Raw genomic sequence first — 6,187 nt, forward strand, 5'->3', positions numbered from 1 at the left:
CTGGGATTAATCCCTGGGTCAGAAAGATCCAGGGAGAAGGAAAATGACTACCCACTCCAGTATTCTTGCCTGGAGAATTCTATGGACAGAGGAGCCTAGTGGGCTACCTTCCAAAAAATCACAGAGTCAGACACGACTGAGTGACTACCACACACACAATGCCTTTGATTAGCTGTTTTAAAAGCTTTAAAAAAGGAAAACGACAAGATCAGGTCAGCCAGCTGTCAGCTTAAGGTACACTATAGAGTCAGTTGCCTCCTGTAGCCACAGGGAAGATTGTGTTGAAAATTAGACACAGGATCTAATTTTAAAGGCAACAAAGCTACAGAGTAAATTGAGTGCATAACCTAAACGGTCTTCTACTCTAAAGATCAGAATTCTGAGAAGCACATCTCTAGTGTATTTAACACAGTGCCCTTCCAATCTGCTCTCAAATCTTTATTTAAATATATATGTATCCTTGAAAATATATCGTGTGGTTGGTGTTTTTAAAAATCTGCCTAAATGAGATCGTGTTATAAATCACATTTTCTTCTTCACTCAACATTAAGTTTTTAGGTCTATTTGTAAATCAAGTTCACTGCTTTTAACTAATACACAGTACACATCCATTTTACTTATCTATTCCCCTAGTAATGGACATCTACATTGTTTCCAATTTTTTCTTCCTATCAAAAAATGTCAAAATATCTTCACATACATGTCCATATGGGGTTAAATGAGACTTCCAGTGGAGTTCTGTCTCATCTTCACATGACCAGCTTCTTCTCTTCTTTAGCCCTAAACTAACTGTCACATCTGCCAAGAACACTTCTCTTACCATCCTACGTCTAGCCAGCCCTCCTCAGATGTTCTTTTGGTTTCTAGTTTGTTTTCTTCATAAGATATATAAAGTTTTGAAATATTTATTTCCTTTTTTTTCTTTCCCCACTGGAACCTGAACTCTAAAAAGGCATGTACTTTGTCCTGTTTGCTTTTTGCATCCTCAGCACCTAGGACAGTGTTTGGTATAAGTCGGCGCCCAATAAATATTTTATGAATGAATGAAGGCAGAAAGAATGACTAGAAAAAGGGAGAACACTCTTGAGAGAAAATGTGAGGATGATCCTAAGGAACTTGGCCGGTTGAGTCCTAAGGAGGTAAAAGCCAAAAAGAAATTATCTGTGATGAGAAATGATTGGCACCTTCAGAACTGTGAATTCTGCTACTAAAAGGTAAGTTCTTTTTGTTTCTACCCTGTACCTACCCAAGTATCCTCAAAATTTTAAGCCTATTCCTCATAAAAGCTACATAGTCTTTAGAAAACCAAGGAGAAGAGGTCTGTGTCAATACTTGGTACAAAATGTTATGAAGCAAGGATAGCTACTGCAGATAATATAGTATACAGGAACTGAGGGATAGAGCCAGGAATGGGAATTTAGAGAGGTGACAGGAAGCTCCAGAGAAGTTAACGCCCTCTCTAGAAATCATCAGAATACTCTGAAGGATATTATACTTCCTACAATTACATAAAATATGAACTTGATACTCACACACTAAAATAAAAGGTAAACCCAGAAGATTTGGAGACAAATATATGTATTACACGTTTTCATATACTTATATAGGATTCTACAATATTCTTAAGAAGTTTAGAATGTAGGTAAATATGTTTGCCCTTCAATGGTTTCCCTGGATAGTTGACAGCTGAGACTATTGGTAGCATGTGTTGACAAACTAATTTACTAACCCAGGTCCAAAGCCCTTTCATATAGAAGTAGTGAAAACTGACAATAAGATTGGAAAGATCAGTCTACACTATTCCTAACACAACCTCCGAACTAAATCATTCTGGCACTCTTCCACTCCACACCTCATACACATGCTGCAAAGTGCACTGCGTATCAGGAGATGTTTCTGGCAGTGTTCTATGGGGCTGGATCCTGCTTCACAGTGTGCTGTGTGAACATCCTCATAACCAATCTCAGAAAATATTGGAGAAACCTGGGATGTTATCCATCTTCGGCAGCATGGGCTGCATGGGAGACCCTTTGTGACCTGCTGCTGAACAGTGAATATGGCACCCTGAGATCTTTGATGACCTTGATGTGCTGGTGATAAACTGACTCATTGTTTCATCATGAGGAGCCTTCGATGATATATCATCTTGAAAAGTGGTATTTTTTTAAGGCAAACTCCTTTGGTCTTACTGAAAGATGGACTCAGCCAGTTTTCCCTAATGGCTAAGTAAAGTAAGTCGCTATGTATCAATAGTTTGCTATATGATTTGAAGCAGTCAGTAGAATGGGTTAAACACAAGAGCTTTGGAGCAAGTAAAGCCTGAGATTGAACCTTGGTTCTGGTACTTGATAATTGTGAATGCAAGTCCGTAACCAAAGATCACTTTATAGAGCTATTAAGGTTATTAAATGATATCATGTATACCAAGTGGTTAGCACATAAATGAGTATAAACTGATAGCTAAAAGCACACAAAAACATATAATTAAATATAAATTATCAGTACTAACAACTTAGAAATTATAAACCCGTAAAGCTTTATGCCTTTGAAAAGGTTTCTCCATAAAAATGACAAGCTTTTGTTAAACTTAATTTACATAACAATACAGACTTTTACTCTGGAACTCTGCTTTCAGAGATGACTTTTACTCTAGAACTCTGCTTTTCCTATGTCTGAAGTTAAACCTGTAGAATATATATGCTAGAATACATAATAAGAACTTTCCTCTGTTTGGTCTTCAAAACTAAGATTTTCTTTACATATGGCTTACCTTAAGGTTTTCTTAAGACATACTTGTTCTTGTACTGAGATGAAGATACCAGATTAGACAGTTTTTTCTGGTGTTAGTAGTCATTGGTATTTAGTCGCCAAATCATGACCGACTCTTTTGTGACCTCGTGGACTGTAGCCCACCAAAGGCCTCTGTTCATGGGATTTCCCAGGCGAAAATACTGGAGCAGGTTGCCATTTCCTTCTCCAGGGGATCTTTCCAACCCAGGAATTAACCTGTGTCTCCTGTATTAGCATGCAGATTCTTTACCACCAAGCCACCAGGGACACCTTGGTGTTAGTAGTAGATTCCGAGAAATTTAGACAGATTTGTTTCATTAAATCCTCTGACTCAAGGTGTTCACTTTCCAGGTAATTGACTTAATAGAAAGAGTTAAGATGTCAAATGAGATTATTAAGCCAACTAGCAGAGGAATTTGGGGAGTAAATTTCAAATTTTAATTCAACTTAATTGAGCAAAACAATCAAAAGCAGCTTTCATAAGCAACCTGCAAATATGTACTTAGTTGTAGCCACTAAGACACCAAAAATAATATGAATTAGGTTTTTGTCTCTATTCAAAGCACATAAGCTGCAGAGAGTAACTAGGAGCACCATACATGTAATAAGACAAATGCTACTCATGGGACATTCTTAGCCTCCTCCTGATCACAACACACTTTCAAATATTAGACCTTAATATTTAAGTGGCACACAAATTTAAATACTCAAAATGACACTAAAACAAGAAAGCAACAACTACAAAGCAGACTCTGCTACTGGGTAATGTTTTGTGAGGTCTATTTATCCCTCTGTAGGTGTCCTTCCCACTTGGCTGTCTTTTAACTTTATATTGCTGTTTGAGCAAAACTGTGCACTTTCCTGACCACTTTCCTGATCCTCATGAGACAAAGATCTTTCATGCTCCAGCAAAAATGATAAGTTTTCTTTGGTGCCAGCTTAATTTATGTCTCTGTATGCCTCAAGCTGAGTCTGACTTTACCTTGCAAGATGGCCCAGTCTACTCAGCTAAACATCCTAACTGATACATGTTCTTGAAACAGTAAGTATAATCAGTTGTAGAACCAATACATTTCAGTCTATGGGCAAAATTGGTCAGCGTATATTGGTGGCTCCAGGCACACCAGTGTGCCTTGGCCAACTGTTTGAGGGCTTCATCTCTAACTGGAGTAGTCAAGAAGAGGGAGATGAGTGGGAACTAATGCAGTCGGGGACAGCATCTTAGAGACACACATCGAAGGATGGCTAAGATTTAAAATTGTAAACGCAGAAATGGTGGCTATTCCAGGTGAGGAGAATAAAGTTGTCTGTTTCATTCTACAGGATAGCAAATTTTCACTTCCAATTTTCCAATTATCTTTTCAACTTCACTTCTTCACTTCTTGACATGGGATACAATCGCCATAACAATTCAGTTTATCCAAAGTGGGTGGCACGTTTTCTATGATATTAGATCATGAAATGGCAGTGCCCTCCTTTCACCCAACAAGGTACAAACTCATTCTATTTGGTTTAAGCCCACAACAGTCCCAACTCTGCCCTCTCAAATTTGATTTCTGACTTTCTCTTTTATTCATCTGTTTGTCAGAACACAAAATCCTGACACTTTTCAGCACTAACCCTTCCTGCCACTTTTCTAGCATCTGTCACTGTCAGTCTTTTTCGCATTTAACCCCTTCTCTCCCTTACTCTGGGCTTCCTGGGCTTCCCAAGTGGTGCTGGTGGTAAAAAAAAAAAAAAAAAAAAATCTGCCTGCCAATGCAGAAGATGCAAGAGACAGGAGTTTGATCCCTGGATTGGGAAGAGCCCCTGGAGTTGTTGTTCAGTCACTAAGTTGTGTCTGACTCTTTGTGACCCTGTGGACTGCAACATGCCAGGCTCCCCTCTCCTTCACTATCTCCTGGAGTTTGCTCTATTTCATGTCCATTGAGTCGGTGATGCTATCTAACAATCTCATCCTCTGCCACCCCCTTATCCTTTTGGCTTCAATCCTTCCCAGCATCAGGGTCTTTCCCAATAAGCTGGCTTTTCCAATCAGGCAGCCAAAGTACTGAAGCTTCATCTTCAGTCCTTCTAATGAATACTGGAGTAGGAAATGGCAACCCACTCCAGTACTCTTGCCTGGAAAACCCCATGGACAGAGGACTCTGGCAGGCTACAGTCCACGGAGTTGCAAAGAGTCAGACACCACTTAACTTAAGGAGCACACATATCCTTACCCGTCCTTACTACTTTACTCTGACACCAAACTCTTGGTTCTCCTCTCCTTCTGATCATTCATTTTCAGGCTTTTTTCTTGCCCCGTAAGTGCTCCCCAGGGCTTAAATTTTGACCCTCTTTTCTTACTTACAGCTTACAAGGAAACTGTCCAGGGATTCTTACAACTATGAAATACCTTATTTTAACTGGGCTCACTATCTCTCATATATTATTCTGCTTGGAGACGTGGGTTCGATCCCTGGGTCAGGAAGAACTCCTGGAGAAGGAAATAGCAACCCACTCCAGTACTCTTGCCTAGAAAATTCCATGGATGGAGAAGCCTAGTGGGCTACAGTCCATGGGGTCGCAAAGAGTCTGACACGACTGAGCAATTTCACTTTCATACTTTGAATAAAACCCACAGGGGTAAATAATAGGAAAAACTTTGTTAGGGAAACTTTAGCTACCAAATCTGCTCAGGAGACAGGTAAGGAGTCTCAACAAAAACTTCTCTTTTTGTTGCTGTTTTTCTCAGGAGCATAGGCCTTAAAAAGATATGTACCTCTGAGCTTGTTTCCTAGGCTCTCCTCTTAATTATCGGAATCCATTTTTAGACAGGAAGTTGCAAGCAGGCTCAATTACACTATCCCCAGCACCAGTCTGGACCTGGTTTGGGGCTTGTCTCTTGCGTGATGATTGTGCCTGAGTTGAGGGATCGAGGGCGGGAGGAGAAAGGGACGACAGAGGATGAGATGGTTGGATTCCATCACCAACTCAATGGATATGAGTTTGAGTAAACTTCGGGAGTTGATGATGGACAGGGAGGCCTGGCGTGCTGTGGTTCATGGGGTCGCAAAGAGTCAAACACGACTCAGCGACTGAACTGAACTGAGGTCCTCCGGTAGGCGGAAGGCAGGCAGCCAAAGTGCCATGGTGCAGCCCACTTGGGCGGAAGAGCAGGAAACGGAGCCTTCGTTGGCTCTGCTGAGAGGTGCTGCATTCAGAATAATCCCTCCCATAGCTGCAGACAGGCGCCACAAGTTTAGGGCGTTTCCGCCCAGTTTGACCCAGGTGCTCCCAGAACGAAAACAATCTAGGGCGCAGCCTCAACCAAAGCAGGTCTCGGGGCAGTGACTGCTCCGCGGGGACAACTGCGTGGTGGAGGGCGGGGCCATTCCTGACGTCACGTGGAACCCGC

The sequence above is a fragment of the Bos indicus x Bos taurus genome, chromosome 7 (genome assembly GCF_003369695.1).
Source record: "Bos indicus x Bos taurus breed Angus x Brahman F1 hybrid chromosome 7, Bos_hybrid_MaternalHap_v2.0, whole genome shotgun sequence".
NCBI classification, from domain to species: Eukaryota; Metazoa; Chordata; class Mammalia; order Artiodactyla; family Bovidae; genus Bos; species Bos indicus x Bos taurus.